Source organism: Zonotrichia albicollis, chromosome 1 (assembly GCF_047830755.1).
Source record: "Zonotrichia albicollis isolate bZonAlb1 chromosome 1, bZonAlb1.hap1, whole genome shotgun sequence".
Lineage (NCBI taxonomy): Eukaryota > Metazoa > Chordata > Aves > Passeriformes > Passerellidae > Zonotrichia > Zonotrichia albicollis.
In genome coordinates this window covers 152,200,675-152,219,883 of record NC_133819.1, presented here as the reverse complement: position 1 = coordinate 152,219,883, position 19,209 = coordinate 152,200,675, and the positions used below count along the sequence as shown (strand labels likewise).

At 42.3% G+C, this 19,209-nt stretch overlaps 1 protein-coding gene across 10 annotated transcripts in view; it reads left to right on the top strand.

Annotated features, from left to right (window-relative positions):
* The window catches only part of TSNARE1 (t-SNARE domain containing 1), a 469,084-nt gene that overhangs the window by 73,526 nt on the left and 376,349 nt on the right, over window positions 1-19,209 (top strand). For 4 of the 10 annotated variants that reach the window (XM_074557854.1, XM_074557844.1, XM_074557817.1 and 1 more), the window contains one exon: window positions 10,148-10,230. The exons of the other annotated variants lie outside the window; for them this stretch is intronic. The gene's annotated coding sequence lies outside the window, so the exon portion shown is untranslated. The remainder of the gene's footprint in view (window positions 1-10,147; window positions 10,231-19,209) is intronic. 10 annotated transcript variants of the gene reach the window in all.

The window sequence follows — 19,209 nt, the reverse complement described above, 5'->3', positions numbered from 1 at the left end:
GGAGTCTGAGCTGAAAATTACAAGGTTTTGTTTGCTATGAGTTGGGTTTTTCAGCCTTCCCTAATGCTCTTTCCCATCTGGAGATTGTTGAGAACAGGGAAATCAAAACAGGTTCTGGAGTCTTTTTTTTTGATGATCTGCAAGAAAAAAACCAAACTAACTAACCAAAAAACCAAAAAAAACTTTCCCTAACCAATCAACAACCCAACCCAAAAAATAATCTTCTTGTAACCAATAATAATTTTCAGTGGTTTCTGCAGACTGTAGGCTACCACATTTAATAGAGAAAATGTGTTACAACCCACACATGTAATCATGTGCTTCCTCATGCTAGAGACACAATCAAAGCATAAAATTACACAGAAATATGGATTCTGAAAAATAAAAAAGGTGATAGTGGTGTCTTGGAACAGGGAGACAATAAATTGCCAGGAGAAAAAATGTAAACAAAAATATGTGTGCACCTCCAGCAAATGGACATGAAAACCGGTAGGAGAAATTGCAAGAGGAATGAATGGATTCAATAATTCCTGGTACTCTTGCATGGACATGGACATTCCTTTGGAAGATATCATGTGGTCACATAAATAAGTTAAAAGACAGTAAATGGGAATTTGACATCTTTTTGATGTTCTAGAAGAGAAGAAACTTAATTCTTTGTTTTAAATGCATGAAATTCTGAAGTTAAAATGCTTGGACTTACTTCTCTGGAGCGAAGGACATTGTCCTGCATGTAGCTAAAATGGCACTTGAATATCTTATTGAATGTCCATGTCTTAAGAATCCAAAGTGGTGATTTTGTGTGCATTTGTATCACGGCCCATATCATCACTTACAGGAAATGTAACAGAGATTAATAATAACATATTCCTTATTAGCTTCCTATTAAGGTGGGTGAATCTGAACTTGAGCAATTTTCAGCACAGCAGATCTGAGCAGTCATCATTTCCACATTAATAGCTGAAATCAAAGCTGGGGTGAATGCAGATTGGTGGAATTAATTTCATTTTTTATCAGATCTGCTGGTTTCTGCTGTTACAGTCTTTCAGTATTTTTTTTTTTTTTGGTGTCCAATTCTTTGTAGCTCCATTTTGCCTTTTTTTTTTTTTTAATAGGCAATTTGGGGATCCCAGGTGCTGCACAAACACAGGAAAAAAATAGAAACAGGTTACATGTGGAATTATTAATTTCAGATTCTGGAGGAGTGTTTTAAAGGGTGCTCATGTGTTAAATATTTTGGTGTAGCAAGAGAGGAAAGGATAGGTTGGAAAATAGCTCTGCAAGAGGGAAATACTGTCCTGTAAGGAAATGCAGAGCAAGTGGAAGAACAGCAGTGCCAAATCTCAGGATAAAGGAAAAATTCCATGAATGTGTGAGGCCAGGACCAGGTCAGGAGAAGAGTTACAGGGACAGGGCCAAGCCTTTGGATGTGGTTGAACCTGAACTTTCTAATTTCACTTTTAGGCTGCTGTGTTTTACACCTGTTGCTGCCTGGGGTGGATCAGCCTCTGCAAACCCACCCAGCTGCTCTTTCCTCCCTTTCCCAGTTGCATGAGAGGGGAAAAAATGGGATAAAGGAGTTGGTGGGTCAAGATACAGACAGGGAGATCACTGACTAATCACCCTCATGGACAAAACAGACTTGACTTGAGGAAAATTAATTTATTGCAAATTAAAATGCATTTGGGTAGGAGATATAAAGATGAAATTAAACCCACACTTTCCCTCCATACCCCAGATTTTTCCCTGTAATGAAGAAACCCAGGAGCTGTTTCAAATCATTACCTAGAATAAAACATGTATCTCCAAATTTTCTTAGTTTCTGTAGATGTAAATCTCCTATTCTAATATTTTGTTTTGGGTACTGTGTGGTTTTTTTTTTTATTTTCTTTTTTTTTCCTCCAAGTGCTCTATTTACTTCACTACATAATGTTAATGGTCTTAGGTATTCTTGCCTTAAATATATTTCTTTGTAGTTCTCTCTTCATGGAAGAAATACCTTCCTAGGTGAGATATCAAGAACATTTTAAACTCCCATTATCAAACAAAATTTTGTGCAAAGACAAGAAATAAATGTTTGTAATACTATCATTTAGGCAGAGCAGTACTCATGCAAAGTTGAACACGGTTGTTTCCTTGCATTCTATTTCTAAATTAAAAAAAAAAAGGATCAAACAGGAAAAAAAAAGGCCATAAACAAACAAAAAAATCCTTTTAATATTTAATGGAGAAGAGTGAGGCTGTGATGTATCTGTATAATTTAAACACTTCTACAGAGAGAGAAACAAAAATGGAATGTAAATAGCTCCTGGGGAAGAGGATGATTCTTTTTTTAAGGACCTCAGACAGCAAAGCTGGGGTGTTGGTGACACTGTTGTGGACTCCAACCACTTGGTCAAGACCTCCAGATGAGAGGTTACTGATCCAGGGAGGATGGCTTGGAAGCCCTGAGAACCTCAGTGCCAAGAGAGAGTTCTTTTCCTGGATTTATGTGACCTAAATTCATCATTTACTGCTGAACATCAGTTTTCCACTCGAATTGTCTTTGCTGCTGCTTTCTTTCAGGAGCTTCAGTTTTTGCATGCCAAGGGAGCAAGTTCTAAGAATCATGGAATGGTTTGGGTTGGAAGGGACCTCAAAGATCATCCAGTTCCAACTCCCTGCCATGGCCAGGGACACCTTCCACTCTCCCAGGTTGCTCCAAGCACCATCCAGCCTGTCCCTGGACACTTCCAGGGATCCAGGGGCAGCCACAGCTTCTCTGGGCAATTTGTGCCAGGGCCTCATCACCCTCACAGGGAAGAGTTTCCCCCTAATATCCAATCTAAACCTTCCCTCCTTCAGTTTGAAACCATTCCCCCTTGTCCTGTGGCACTTGTCCAAAGTCCTCCTCCATTTCTCTTGTAGGCCCTTCTTTTCTCTGGGCTCTCTTTTGATGCTTTGTTGATGGCAGTAGAGTTGGACAGGGAAGACTATTCCAATGCCTAATCTATCCCTGTTGGACAGTTTTGGAAACTCACCCCACCTCTGGATTTGGCTTTCATCAGTTATAGTCTGATACCTTGTGGTGGATGAGTTTGTTAACTCTGGGACACATCCATTTTCTTTGGTCACTCAAAGTGGCGCTCTGTCCCACAGGTTTCATGTCATCAGTGTGATCTTGTGGGTGAAAACATTTCCTAGGGTTCAATAAACCACAGTTTCCATAAACCCATACTGATTTGAATATTTAATAACTCTCTCACAACTGAAGTTTCCAACAGATGAAGGATCAGTGCATTGAGCTGTCCCTTCCTTGCTGGCGAGAAAGGAAGTGTTAAATTGCCTATTGCAGCCCAAAATTAAATAATTCTTCTTTAATAATTGTGTCCAACATCAGCTGTTTCTTCTTCTTTTTCTTCTTTCCTTTCATTTATTTTTTTCCTCTTCTTTTCCTGGATTTGTTGTTGGGCTGGCAGGCCATTAATGAGCCCAGCATTGCCTGCTTTACCCTTTTACTTTGATTCCACGTTAGCTTTTTTTCTGGAATCCCCTTGATTCTCTCCAAATGGTGTCACAAATCAGCACTAATGAGCCAAATCGCTGCTTGCCCTGCTCTTTCACAGTATTTGGTGCTTGTGTTACCCAGGCTTGCTGGATTTAATCACATCTGAGCTGCTATTTTTGGGCTTTCCTGAGCAACCGATGGGGTGGACATTAATTTCCTCTTACTTTTAGTGAAATTTTGTGTTTGGATGTTTTTCAAATATTTTCCAAAGGTGGAAATAATTTACAAACATTCCTGATTTATCTGAATTGTTCCTGAGTTCAGTCTCCTGTCCTGTATGAGCTGCACTGTGAAAATTAATTTTTGCCTCCAACTTTTTTTTCTTAGTTATTTGGGTTTTTATTTTTTGGCTGTAGATTTCTTGTATCATTTTTTTTGTGATGGCGTAGGGAAGATTTTCTGGATTTTTTCTCTAGTTGATTTGTTTTCTTTTTTTTCTCCCAAATACATATGCCAACATAAGGTTTTGTAGTGTTTTATACAGTTCTTTACCCCCTGTAGGAAGGGCTGCCATCTTCCCTAGCTGAGAATTGTGGATTCCTTTGAAATTTCTACATGTTGTTATTTTTATCATCTCTTACACCCTTCTATTTTTATAATTAAATACCTTTTTAAAACAGGCCCTTTAAAACCAGCAAGGTTCTAGACTTAATTTTTCTTAATAGTTTTTGAGGTTTTGTTTTTTTTTTTTTTTTTTTTTTTTAATGAATGAGTCATGGTTACCCAAGCAGCCACTAATTTTCAGTTCTTTGATCAATTCCTCTGTATCAAGATGAAGTCTATCACTAAATTCCCTGGAGTAAAGAACAACCTTTCTGAGGTAGGAGACTTGTCAGCTGTGATGTTTAATAATTCCAGGGGTGTTTCAGCACTGACAGCAGGAGGCTACAAGCAGATGCCACTTAGACTGAAGTCCCTCAAGAAAGAATTTTTCTTAACATTTCATAAATAAGTGCTGGTCTTTGGTGTGTTTGTCAGTGGTGTGGAAGTGCTGTCACGTGTGGGTTTGGATGCTCTTGCTTTGTTGGTCACTCTTGAAGTGACCAACAAACATGGAAAAGTCATGTCCCAAGTATGCCAAGGCCTCTATGGGTTTTCAGGCATACAATTATTGAATGTTTTGGGTTGGAAAGGACCTTAACGATCATCTTATCCAACCCCCACCATGGCAGGAGCACCTTTTTTGGTGATATCCATCCTTATGTGGCTATCAAAGCTCCCCTAATGGATAGACTTTGAATATTTTGACCACCAAATGCTCTTTGAGGAGCTGGTGGTGAAGTAACTCATTTCTGTAGGAAAAGTTGGCAGTGATATACTGAACCAACCCTTTTTATGAAGTTATATCCTTTTCTGGTGGTTGTACTGAGCTGTAATGAAGTTTACATCCCTGTCTTCCTCACTGTCTGAAAAGGTCTGGGTTGATTTGGTCATGAAATGTGTCAAAGAATTATTCAAATGCTATTAAATTTTACTTCATTAAGTAAAAAGTTTGACAGGTTTCTTCAAAGGTTGGTGAATGTGGTTTCTGGGTTCTCCCATGGGTAAAACAGCATGAGAGACTGGGCTGGACTGTGATAGTTGAGAGTTTTGACAGATTTAGGAAAGGAAGAAGCTCTCCTGAGACCACAGCTTGAAATTACTGATCGGTGTTCACCCTCTCCAGAGGATTTTGGGTGAAGGTTGACAGTCCTTATCTTTATTCAGGATTCTCACTCCTCTGTTTGGTTAATTACAAACTTGTTTCAGAGAGGATCAAATAACATGGAATTACATATTGAGACTCACTTGACAAATCAAAGTATTTAAAAGAGATTCTAGTTGTCTAATTTTTGAGTTATTTTAAAAGCTAATCAAAATATAGAATTGAAATTGCTGTAAGGGTGTATGTTGTAATTTTCATGGAATCACAAAATGGTTTGGGTTGGAAGGAATCTAAAAGATCATCTAATCCCAATCCCACCTTTCCATGGACAGGGACAACTTCCACTAGACCAGGTTGCTCCAAGCCCTGTCCAGCCTGGCCTTGGACACTTCCAGGGATGGGACACGAATTTAAAATACAGAGATTGACATATATGCAAAATTGAAATGTTTTTTTGCTGATGGAGAAACTTGTGCAGAACTCCTGGAGAGGAACTAGAGAATGAAATGTCTGAGAACTCATCAGGTCTTCTCCTTGCAGGAAATGCAGCTTTCTCTTTTCTCTCCTTTTCTTCTCCTTGCAGGAAATTCAGCTCCCCCTCTCCGTTCCACTCTTGTGAGACCCCCTTGTGTAATTTATCCAGGTCCAAGATCCCCAACATATGAAAGTCATAGACTTGTTGATGTGAATCCAGAGGTGAACATGGAGATGCTCCAAGGGCTGGAGCCCCTCTGCTCTGGAGCCAGGCTGGGAGAGCTGGGAATGTCCAGCCTGGAGAGGGGAAGGCTCCAGGGAGAGCTCAGAGCCCCCTCCAGTGCCTGAAGGAGTGCAGGAGAGCTGGAGAGGGACTTGGGACAAGGCCTTGGACAAGGGCAAATGACTTCAAATTGAAGATGGGGAGACTTAGATTGGATATTAGAAAAAAATTTTTCCTTGTGAGGGTACTGAGGACCTGGTACAGGTTGCCCATAAGAGTTGGGGTGCCCCATCCCTGGAAGTGTCCAAGGCCAGGTTGGACAGGGCTTGGAGCAACCTGGGATAGTGGAAGCTGTCCCTTCCCATGGCAGAGAGGGCAGGGCTAGATTTCCAACTCAAACTATCCTATGCTTTTGAGGCTTTGTTGTTTGTTTGGGTTTTTTCCTTTGTTTGTTTTTGGGTTTGTGGATTTTGCAGTTTTTAGTACCTTTTGAGCCTTTAACTTGCAGAACCATCAGCTGAGCTTGAAGAGTCTTCCATGTCTCCATCAGGCATTGTTAGCTCTTGGAGCTGTTTTTGGTGATTAAATAAGCACTGAAGGAAGGCTGTGCACACTCTTGCAAACCACTGTCTGTAACACACAAAATATCTTGTTCTTGTATTCTCACTCGGACCAACATGGAAAGAAACACCTTGAGGGTTTATCTGTGTTCTCTTTATTCCTCTATATTTATAAATATATACACGACTGGGAAGACAGGAAGAAAGAGGAGCTTTTTCCAGGGAGTGAACTAAATCACAGAGTAACAATACCAGGGAGGAACACGAGCAGAAGCAGCAAGGGTCAGCCTGCCTTAATGAAATTACACTGTTTGAGGTTGTTATTTTAAGAGCTTTTCCATCTCGCTGTACCTGAGCACCAGTGTCATGCTGTTAAATCTGGGAGGCTGAATTGCTTCAGTGTGCTCTGGGACAATGTCCTGATGCAGGAGGGAGGCTGTAATGGCTCAGGTTAACTCATACCTGCTATGTTTGACAGCTGAAGTGCTGTTCCCTGTGCTCATCCTTCCCTTGCATGGGGGAATTCCAGGAGCAGTGGGTCTGTGGTGGGGATGTGCTGATAATTGCTGTGCTTTAAACAGTGGCTGCTGTGTCTGGGTGTGAACCAGTGTGTGCCCAGGTGGGCACAAAGGCCAAGGGCATCCTGGATTGTATAAAAACAGTGTGGCCAGCAGGCCCAGGGCGGTGACTGTCCATCTGTGCTGGCCACTGGTGAGGCCACACATCGAGTGCTGTGTCCAGTTCTGAGCCCGTCAGTCACTGAGGAGCTGTGTCCAGAGAAGGGAATGGTGCTGGAAAAGGGTCTAAAAATACATCCTATAAGGAACAGCTGAGGGAACTGGGGGGGCTCAGCCTGGAGAAAAGGAGGCTTGGGAGAGACTTTCTTGCTCCTTGACAGGAGAGGCATCCAGGTGGATGTGGGTCTCTCCTCCCAGGGAACAAGGAACAGGATGAGAGGAAATTACCTTAACCTACATCAGAGCAGGTTCAGGTTGGATAACAGGAGGAGTTTCTTCATGGAAAACGTTGTTAACTGTTGGAAGGGACTGCCCAGGAAAGTGATGGAATCCCTATCCAGTTCTGAGCCCCTCATTTCAAGAAAGACACTTGAAATGTGTCTTTCTTGAGGACAGTGAGGAACTGGAGCATGTCCGGAGAAGGGAATGGGGCTGGAAAAGGGTCTAAAGAATACGTCCTGTAAGGAACAGCTGAGGGAACTGGGGAGGGGCACAGCCTGGAGAAAAGGAGGCTCAGGGGGGACCTTCTTGCTCCCTGACAAGAAAGGCATCCATATGGGTGTTGGTCTCTTCTCCCAAGGAACAAGAAACAGGATGAGAGGAAATTACCTTGAGCTGCATCAGAGCAGGTTCAGGTTGGACAGCAGGAGGAATTTCTTCATGGAAAAGGTTGTTAACTGTTGGAAGGGGCTGCCCAGGAAAGTGGTGGAATCCCTATCCCAGGAGGTGTCCAAGAAACAACTGGACATGGCACTCAGTGCTCAGGTCTGGTTGACAAGGTGGAGATCAGTCATGATGATCTCAGAGGTCCTTTCCAACCTAAATGATTCGGTGATTCTGTGAATTATGTTGTTCATAAAATACCTAGTTAAACTTGCTGCTATATTTTTCCTCCCCCATCACTGCTTTATTTTTTTTTTTTTTTAATTTTCTCTCTGTGTAAGTGATGGTTTTGAACAAGTGCACTTGAATTTGGTTGCCATGGCGTGTGCCTGAAGCCTGGTGCAGCTCCTAGAAAGCGCAGGCTTGACTTTGAGCGTGGATGTCACAGCTGAGATCCTGGGTGGCTGATTACACCCTGCATCTGCCTGGAGCATCTCTGGGATGCTCTCCTGAGGACATGGTGCACTCCAGAATGGGATAAAGGATATCTCTGTGCCTTTCTGAGGAAAGCCAGCACAGGGAGACATCTCTATCTCTGTGTAATGCCTTCCTCAAGATAAAGGCCATGGAAAGCCGGCAGTGCTGGATGAATTTGCTCTGCCATATGCTTGTGGAGGAGTGTTTTTCTGAAGCTTTTATGTATGACTGGTAATCATAGATTGGTTTAGAGAGACATTTCTGAAAGTGTGAAGGGAAAGGAAGGGCAGCATGGTAATTTGAATTAATTGTAGTGTTTATCAAGTCAACATCCAGTGGAGACCAAATCATTATGTAGTCTCTTATTCTGCTTGTAAAAAGCATAATAACTGAGTAATGAATCCAAGGTCAGATTGAAAAAAAGGGGTACACCTCCAACATCTAAAACATTTAAAGTTCTTATCTCATAATACGTGAAATGGCTTTGGAAGCAGACCACAGTGGGGTGGGTTTTGCTTGTTTGCTTGTTTTCCCCTTTTAATCTGCAAATAGATATGTGGAGATAGTTCTTTGTGCTGCACTGAGCTGAAAACAGCCAGCAAAGACAGAAATTTTGGGCTAGCACATGCACCAGGAAAAATTTCTCCACTGAAAGAGCTGACAAGCACTGGCACAGGCTGCCCAGGGCAGTGGTGGTGCCACCATCCCTGGGGGGATTTAAAAGATGTGCAGATGTGGCACTTGGGGACAGGGGGTAGTGGTGGCCTTGGCAGTGCTGGGGGAAAGATTGGACTCAATATTCTCAGAGGGCTTTTCTAATCAATGAAAATTCCATGATTCTGTGATTGTTGTGGTAGAAATTCATGTTTTGACACCTTTGGCTCCCTTACTGGTGGTGGGGAGAATAAAGATGCAGAGCCATGAGCAAGAAATCTTAGAGCCATGACCTGGACCTTCATCCCTTGAATTTAGCCCACTGTTATTTTTAACATCAAATCCAGAGCTACCAATCCATGCCTGGATCCACACTCTGAAACAAAAGAGTTGAGTTGCTGATGTTCAGTCAGATCTTTCTCCAAAAGTCCTGCCAGGACTGATGGGATAATTGGCATCAGTTTAAAGGATTGCTCTGTTTCCCTCTGCTCCGTCACCCACGGGACCACAGCAAACAGAAAGTCAATCAGCAAGTCATGTACATATAAACTGCCCCCTCCTCCTTGGGGAGCTGAGCTCTGTCAGCCTGGCTGTTGGAAAATGGAATGTACAGATTTAGGAGCAGAAAATTTGGCTGGCCTGAAATGAAAAAGTGGGTGTTTTACCCTTATGACACATGATGAAGTATCTTTTGGTATCTAGAGACAGCACTGTCAGGGGACTAGGCTGTTAATTTATTATGTGAATGATGGTGGTATCGGGCTGTGCTTATCCAAGCTAAGCCTATTTTAATGATCAAAACCTTGAACCTGGAATTTAAGGAAAAGTTTTTGATTAAATTAAGCAAAGGGACAATCTCTCTTTTGTATAGGATTTGTAGAATCAACATTGATTAATTGGAGTTGCAGTAATTACCCACTGATTAAAGTCAGTTGGGTTTTGGTAGTTTATTTTGTTTGTTTGTCTTGGGGGTTTTTTTGGTATTTAATTTTTTTTCTTTTATTTTTTTTTTCTAAATAACTTGATTATATCTTCCATGAGAGTTTAAAACCAAAAAATAAAAATAAGGTGGAGAGCCTTTGGTTTCCACCTCATCAAAAAGAAACGTAAATTTTGGTGACAGAAGATCTGTAAATATTTTATAGAATTCAGACAGGAATCCATCTGGACCAGATTTCTTTTTTTAGCGTTTCGTTCTCTTATAATTTGTCTTAATTTTATCTGCAGAGAGCAGCTACCTCAACTTTTTGAATTGAGTGTTTGAAGATGGATTTTAAAATGTTTCCCTGTAAAATAATGGCCTGGTAGAGGTAGGTATTTCTTTTGAGCAATTTAAAGTGGGACTACCCCTCCCTGCTGGGGCTGCACACCCTCTGTTTTTGCAGTGAAATGATTTATTCTGAAAGATCTGCAATGTGTACAGTGCCTGGCAAAATTTATTTGATGCAGTTTATGATACCTACTTGAAATAACAGCAATACCTTCTGATTTTTATAGGCATGTGATCATTAGGGGTCAGATTCTCATCTCTTTCATGGAAAACATTTAATCCTTTGAAGCAGCACAAAGAAGGAGGCACTGCTCAATTTGAATTAATATTTCTGGTCTTGTTGTGGAACCCATTAGACAGAATTCCCTGCACCCTCCCAGTGCTCTCATGATCTTAATTGCCTGAATTGTTTGTGATTTTGTTTGACCTTAAATTATTTCCTTTATGCTTCAGTTGCAGTGTTTGTATTTTCCTCCTAATAGTGAAATTAGTAGTTGATTTGAAAGGTACAACAGATAAGCTTTTCTATCCTCTTTAAATTTAAAGACAGTTTGCGTTTTTGCATAGCTGATGTGTCTTTTGAGCATTATTTTTTTTCAAGTTAAATGTCACTTAATCAGGTTATTTACCAAGGGGAATGCAAATTATGAAATGGTTTATTTGGGTTAAAAACTAATCCAGTTCCAGCTCCCTTGCCACAGAAAGGGACATTTTGCACTGGACCAGGTTGCTCAGACCTCCATCCAACCTGGCCTTGGACATTTTCAGGGATGGGGCATCCCCAACTTTTCTGGGCAACCTGTGCCAGGGCCTCACCACCCTCACAGGGAAGAATTTATTCCTAATGTCCAATCTAAACCTGCCTCCTTCAGTTTGGAGCCATTCCCCCTTTGCCTATCGCCTCGTGTCCTTGTAAAAACGTTGCAGAGGAGCTATGAGCTTGTGAGTGGTTTTGGAAATAGAGAGGTGTCCTTGGACTTACCATGATTTTTCTTCTTCAGAGCTTTATGTGCTCAGGAACTCAGCAGCCACCACATCCCCTCTCCTCATCCCTTCTAAACCCTTTAGATCCTCCAGTGACATAGGAGGGGAAGCAAAAACCTCTGGATGGGACAAAAACTCCTCCAGCTTTTGTCCAATTAATTTTTGCACAGGGCGTCTTTCTTCTTCTGAGTGTCTTTGTCACTTTATTTTTTCGTGGTGACAAAGCTCCTCAGTTCACCCTTTATGTTTTAGACATAAAGTTTGGACTCTTTTTTATATTTTTTAAATTATTTTTATTATTTTTATTTATTATTTTATGTTGGAATTATGTTTGGACTCTTCCTACATAAGCTGTTCCATGCTTTTCACCTCATCCTCAATTCTTCAGTTTCATTTTCCCCATCCAAACACTTTTTGCTGCCACTGGCACCTTGCAGCTGTAATTTCCATGCATTATTTTGTGCCTGTGCAGGTTTGGATGGCTTCCCAAAGCTCTGAATGTAGCACAAGTAAATGGTGCAATAGAACATTTGAAATACAAGTTCTTTTGGTCCATGTCCCAATTCCATTACAGAGGTCTCCTTCCTTTTGTGCTTTATTTATTTTCAGAATGGTGCTTTCTTAAGGCTGGAAAATGGCTTTTGAGTCAAAAAAAAAAATCAGTTAAAAACCTGTCTGATGTCTACAAAGGGCAGGAGGAAACAATTCTGAAATGTGGATCCTATTGTTTATGTACAGTCAAGTTGCTAAAAACAACCAAACAAAAAAAAAGTAAGGGACCACTGAGATTTGACAAGTGTGGGTAGAGGATATAAAAAATCAAGTGTGGGTGTCTGCATTTCTACTCAATATTGCATCTCTGTGTAATGATGTTGGGATAGGAATTCCTGGGTGGTGGAAGTTCTGTAGGAATTGCTGTCACCAGCTGAGAGCAGGCACAGCAGAGCAGAGTCTGTCTCTCACCTCACCTCACCTTATTGGGACTTAAATATTTTTATACCTTATAACCACCTTAATTCACATTCATCCCTAACAGGGATGCAATTATATGACATAAGTGCAGTTCTTTTGTGCAGAGCAGCAAAATGAAGCACAGCACAGATGCATCTTGTGCTCTTCATCAGGTGTGAACTTGGCTGCAGTTACTTCCTTGCACCCATTCCTGCCTTTAATCTCCAAAATGTGTTCAAATAAATTCATAAATTCACATATGGATTATGTTTTATCTACCTGGACACAGAAGGATGCCCAGCCATGAGCCCTTGGTATGTGATATGTCTCTGTCAATGCTCTTCCTTTCTCCTTTCTCTTTTCTTTCCTCTCTTGGGTGACGGAGATCTGGTTATCTTCAAACCTGGCTCTTGGGGCTGGGTCTAACCCTGTTTAATAGTCAAAGCTTCTCCCAGTGTTTTCCCATGTTCTTCAGTCAGAGGTGGTGCATTCAATACCACACAATGTGTTTTTGTTCTTCTCTTTTTCCTTCCTTCTTTTCATATTCCTGTTGCATTTTTGAGCCTGTGTAAGGTTTCAGGATGCACAACAGCCTGTGGCATGAAGTTCTTGCTCAATTAGATTTTACATGAGGGTTATCTTCATTCTTACTTTCATTCCTGTCTCCTCCTGGATTTACTTCATTACCCCACAGTTCTTGCACTGGAAAAAAAAGAGGGAGGTTTGCTTTTTCCAGGTGACTCAGGAATTCATGGGGTGTTATTTTATGGGAATTCCCTGCACTCCAACATTCTTTTCCCAGTCTGATGAGACATTACATTTTTAGTTCTTCTACTGCGTTGGGAAGAAAGTGGTATAATTGGATAAAACATTGAAAAGACTGATGAAAATGATACATTTAAAGGTAAATTTTCAGGGATTCTAAAAATCTGTTATATATTTAAGGTTCCCAGGAGCTACAGACTTCTTCCACTTTCTCTCTCTACTGAAAAGTAGGCACCTCCTGTGTATTTTGACTGGATCTCCACTCTTCACTGGCTGTACTGACTGAAGTTTCTCCCAGTAGCTCTGGGTGCACACTGAGAAGTGAGGGTCAGTCACTTTTCCCAGGTAAAAAGTGATAGAAAAGAAGAAATAACCTTAAATTTTGGTATGGAGGTTTGGATTGGATATTAAGGAAAATTTCTTCACCAAAAGGCTTGCCAAGCATTGAAACGGGTTCTCCAGAGTAGTGGTAGATTCATCATTCCTGGGGGAATATAGACATATAAATGTGGCACCTGGGGGTGTGATTTAGTGGTAGCCTTGGCAGTATCTGGTTGGACTCAATGATCTTAAAGGTTCTTTTCCAACCCAAAAAATTCTTTGATTTAGGTGCCTTAATTTGCAGCTGTTTCCTACTCTTCTGCCAGCCCAGGTGTCCTAGCCCCACCCAAACCTCACAGGACATCTGAGATGGATTTTGGCATCCACATTTTGACAAATGCACCCCACACTGTGCGACCTGTCTTCACCAGGATCTTACATACAGTTCACAGAGGAAAAATACACCCTCTTTCTTGGTGGAAAAACCAGCAGTCTGCATTTTTAAGGGCAACTCTTCTCTCCTGTTCAGGGTTTGCCACTCAGCTGTTTTGCCTCGGCTTGCTCGGGGCTTGGCGTTGCTCTCGCATGAGTCACGCGCTGGAGCCGAGCTGCTTCTCCTCCTTGATATTTGCTCTCGGTTCCTTTGGTGCCATCATGTGCTACAAGAGCTCCTCAGCAGGAAGGAGGAGTCCTCCAGTGCCTGGTGAACTGTGAAATTGGCTGAAATGGGGCTTTTTAGGGCGTCTGGTTTGTAACTGATTGGAGGCTGTGTCAGAGCAGACCTGACCGATGCTTTTCTCAACATGAGGGTGAATGTACCCCAAAATATCTGCCTGTCTCAGTTTGAGAAGACAGGTGTCTGCTAAGCAAGGCAGGAGCCTCCCTTGAAATGGAAAATGTAAACCTCCTCCCTCCAAATTATTATAATTTTGAAATTAAAGGGCTCTTAGAAAAAGATATGGGAATAGGAATAACAGTTTTTTACTAGTAAAACTAAAAATACAAATGCAAAGTACAAACAAAACAACACCGACAGAGTCAGAATAGGAGCTGACACTCTGTGGATCAGGATGGTGGCACAGTCCCATTCCATGGTGGCTCAGCCCTCCTGCAGTGCCAGCTGTGGTTCTGTTGGAGCAGGGATCCTAGACAAGGTTGGAGTTTTCCTCTGAAGGTCCAGTGGTGGTGAAGATGGGCCTGGTCTTCCTCTGGGAATCCAGTGGAAAAGAAAGCTGCTCCTCTGGGAATGCAGTGGGAAAAGGCTGTCTCTGTTGTTCCAAACCTCAGATTATACCCAGGTGGGAATGCTTGGCTCCTCCCCCTGGCCAGGGCATCTCCCAATGGGATGATGGAATTTTATCAGCCATGCAGTGACACTCACTGGCCCGTTAACAGAAGATATCTCCCCAGAGGGAGGATTGGTTGGAATAGATGAAGACATAAAGAAACCTGCCCAATTAACAGAAGATAACTTCCCCACATCTAACTGATGACGAACAGAATACACACCCCCAGCTCCATCTTTCAACCTAAGGCACTGTCATTAGGGTGAAAGAATGATGGGAAGGGGATGAATTTACCTCTCCACAGGCTGCCTCAGGCTGGTAGCTGTCTCTGCTGTCTCACAAATGCTTGGTGAGTGCAGCTGGTCTGGAGAACACGAACTCCATTGACAGCACATATTTACACATCCAGATGTTCTGTGTTCACTGTCTTGTTGTCCTGGCCTGTAAAGCCTTCAAACAAGGTGAAATCTCTTTTCTCTTGCTATGCTAATCCTCTGCTCTCCTACCACATTCTACTGAAAGCAGAAGATGTGGCAGGAGGTTCAGCTCCATTGTGGAGCATCCTCACCTAATGAGGGTTGGTTGTTAGTGTTAGTTGTAGATTTCCAAGGATTTGTTGCTGTGTTTTTCTGCTTTGTCCCTCTGGTGAATGTCTGTGGTGAAAAACACCTCTACTTCTCGTTCCTCTTCAGTCCATGTTAATATTCATCCTGTTGCCTTGATGCAAGCAACCCCAGCAATTCTTTGCCTCCCTGTGACTTTGCTTCTGCTGTGGGGCATTCCTTTAGTTTACAAAAAAATTTTTTAAAAGTGTTTTTGAGGAGAGGAAAAGTTGAAATAATCAAGGTGCTCAACTTCCCACACCTGGCTTAGGGAGATTGTGTTGTGGTTTAAAAACACAGGCAGAAAGTCTCTCTGTGAACATCAGATTGGTGGAATATTAAGAAGCACCTGAAATAATTAAGGGAACAACCACGTTCTCTGTTAGTGAGAGGTTGTGGCAAAACTGAATGAGCTGGAAAATTGACCATAGTTGTGTTTCCTCAAATATGTGCAATGGAAGGTTCACTGTCATTTTTTTAGCAAATTCACTTTAGTCTGGTAGGAAAATTGGCTCACAGCCACTACTGACTCTGGGCTATGATTCATGAAAATTTCTTCACCAATAGAGTTGTCAGGCACTGGAACAGGCTGCTCAGGGAGGTGGTGTAATCACCAACCAGGGAATTGTTCAAAAGGCCTGTGGAAGTGGCCCTTGGGGGTTTGGTAGCTGTGAACATGGTGGTGTTGGGTTAATGGTTGGACTCAATGATCTTAGAAGTCTTTTCCATAATTATTCTGTGATCTGTTGATTAGATTTACACTGGACATAACTAACTTGGATCTTCTTCCATGATCTTGGTAGGAAACCTGAAATGAAGATACCAAGTTGTTTTCTGTCTCTTGATGAATCACAGCCAAAGGTAGAAGTAGATTCTTTATTTCCCACTGGGCACTGTATCCTCACCAGACCATGCTGCTTCTCATTTACCCTTCTGCAACGTTTATTTATAATGTGACTGGTAGTGAACACTGGTGGAAGTGAGAGCATATTCTGATTGTGTGTATTGAATAACAATATTTCTTCTTTGGGAAGTGTATACGAGTTATGCTTGTTGATGGGGGAGCAGGATCCTGGGATTTAGGAATCTATTACTTTATTAATTCACCCATTTTGCCCTGCATCTTCCTTCCCTAAGCAATTGCAGCTCTGTCTATCAAGATGTTCCCGAGGACTCGGAATTTGTTGCCATCCTCAGATGCATTTTTCATTATTCTGTTGAAATCCAATATAAATTTATAAATGCCATTTCTAATTTTGTTAAGCTGACCTAGTGTGGTGCAGTTGGTCTCTGTCCATTCGTGCGTGTACATCTTTTATAATTAATAAGTTTACTCTAACGTCAGAGTAGCAAACAAGACACCAGTTCCCTCTTCCCTGTGTTCCTCCTCCCTGTTTTTTATTACAGCAAATAGACATTAATATTCATCTTTTGTAACCAGTGAAAAGGCGGATGAAACCTGGATTTTGAACTGACTGGAAATTTAATTTTGCTGTTCACTGAAATATGTAATACTTCTGTGTTTGTCTAGCATATGGATAGATTGAGACTGTTCTACATGCAAGGTTCACAAAAAATAGACAGCATGGCACAAAAAAGCAAATAGAAGAAGGCAATACAGGTAAAAAATAGAAATAAAAACCCTTGAGGTAGAAGCAACAGAGTTTTGGAGCATTTGTACTCGGGCAGTTCAGAGTTTGAAGTTGTCTAGATCATCTTCTTCAGAAGCCAGAAGAAATGTTTAACTGTTGTAATAATGTCAGTTTAAAAAATAGGAAGGGTGACATCACATCTTGATCAAAATGATCTCAGAGTGCCCTGGCACTAAGTCATGAAAGCACTGCCATGGTAAGGCCTGGAGCAGCAGAAAACATTATACACAGCTCAGTGCCCGAAAGATCTCTGGTCTCCCAAAGACTCAGGGGGCTCCTTTTCTCTTGATCTTGAATTCCTCAGTATCAGGGAAGCCTGATTGCTTCTCCAGCAGTGAAGATATTTGGGTCCTGAGAGCTGGCCTTGCCTGTGCCACCACTCTGTCATTTATCACCCTCAGCTGCTGCTTTGGGGAACCAAACTGTCTCAGGGTGTTCTGCCTTGTGCTCTGAGGGTGGAATGGATCCATCTTTCCATGGCATCTGTGATCCTTTTGGTGGAAGACTTTTTCTAGCAGGTAGTTTTGCTCTCCAGAAGTTTACATACCTTAAAGGGGAGGGAGTGGTAGGGTCTATGAATCTGAATTTCCCAAGGTAAGCAAAACATATCCAGCCCTTCTTCTTGGCATTTGCCTAAGGCCAGCCTGTCTCTGGTGCAAGATTTGAAGCCTGTCTTCTGTTCTCTTGTGAGAAGACGTGAAGACAGGTAGATGTGGAAGGAGAGTCTGTTCATTGAAGTGGCAGCTGGGACTGACATGAAAGGAGGACAGCAAGCCTCCAGATTGCTTTCCTTGCCTCTGTCTTTGTGTCTGATGTGCAGACATTGGTGCAACGTGAAATGTGTGCAGACAACTTGCAGCCACCCCTTCTAAACTCTATTGCTTGTGTTTTCCTTCTGCTTTATGTTTTGGTCAGTCCATCAGCTCTGAAGCCCTCTGACATCAACAGGAGGTCCTGGGTGAAGGCATCCAGAGCTTGGTGGGGTTGGAGATCCTTCTCCAATGGGCAGGAAAGGGTCTGTCCTACCTGATGGGAGCTGCTATAGCTGCAAACCTTGGGGATGACTGGGTGATGAAAGGAGGAGTTAGAGAGGAACTGTTCCTGTTGGCTTTGTGTGGTGTTGCTGAGCTGGGTGAAAAATGAGCTTGAGCAAAGGCTGCAATCAGATGTGCTGAGAGCAGCCAGAGCTCTTGGTGTCATTGCAATTAGAGGCACAGTGAGCCAGCTGTCTCTGCTTGTGGCTCGGTGTATATCTCCATAAAATGTCATGGGTGTCTTATCTCGCAGCCTGTCCTGATCCTATCTGTTCCTGGGACAGAATGCTCTGCTCCTGGAGACATCTACAGTGGCAGCAGGGAGGAGAAATCAAATCCATTGGGAAGCAATCAGGTGCTTTCCTCAAATAAGGGTTTTGATGAGGAAGAACGCAAAAAAGAGAATTTTTGTCATTCTTTCTGAGCAAGAAAAATTTTCGTCTTTCTTTCTGGAGAAGAGCAGGAACAGCTCATTCCTGAGATAATCTCTGCTGGTTTTACTCTGCAGCTACTCCACGGTGCCTCCGTGGGCGTTCGCTTTGCTCTGCCGTGAGCTTCACTGGAGGAGGGGAGGCAAGAGCACAGTTCAAGGGATTGAGTCAGGCTGTTCACAGTCATCGCTGATGTCACGCCAGTCAAGCACCTCAGAAGTGTCTCTAGAAGCTTCTGGAAGCCTTTTTAATTTGTACAAGATTATGGATATGATGCCCTGGGGGTTTTGTTGTTGTTGTTTTTTTGTTGTCGTATTTTGTATCTTGTCAACCTAGGCTAGACAGTGAGGTCCTCAGGCTGTGGGGACGGAGATGACTTCATCCTCCAAGGACCCTCCATCAGCTTTAGAATTCAGTTGGGAAGCAAAGTGTGAGGGGATATCTGCACTGCTGCTGCACTCCCAGCCCTGCTTCAGGCTGGGCATTGCTCCTGACCACCCTCCTGCCAGGCATTTCTGCAGCTCCTGAGCCCTGCTCTCCTCTCCTTGCCTGCCCAAAGCCACCCAGGGACCTGACACTAATATTACAAACTCCACAGAAGATCCAGAAGGGAATAAATTACCTCAAAGTCATCCCCTCCAGCCACTCTGATTGACTTCTGACAGTTGTGTTATGAGGCACTTGGGGATTTGTGCAATGACACCAATGCAAAGCTAAAAACATTGAGTAAAAACCCAACAAAACAAAACAAGATTATTCCACAGCAGATCTTGTTCATATGTTCAGGCTCTGGGAAAAAGAGGAAAGAGACATTTTTCCAGGTAAATTCCAGGTTTATTGAGTTCTGGTTTTAATAATTGAGAAAAAAGCCCTAAGGAAAGAAGCTGGAAAGCAGAATATCTATGACACAAGTGACAGAGTCAACCCTTAGCAGGAGGCTTTGCAAATATGCCCTCTGATCTCATGATTTCAGAAAACTTCCATATTAATCAA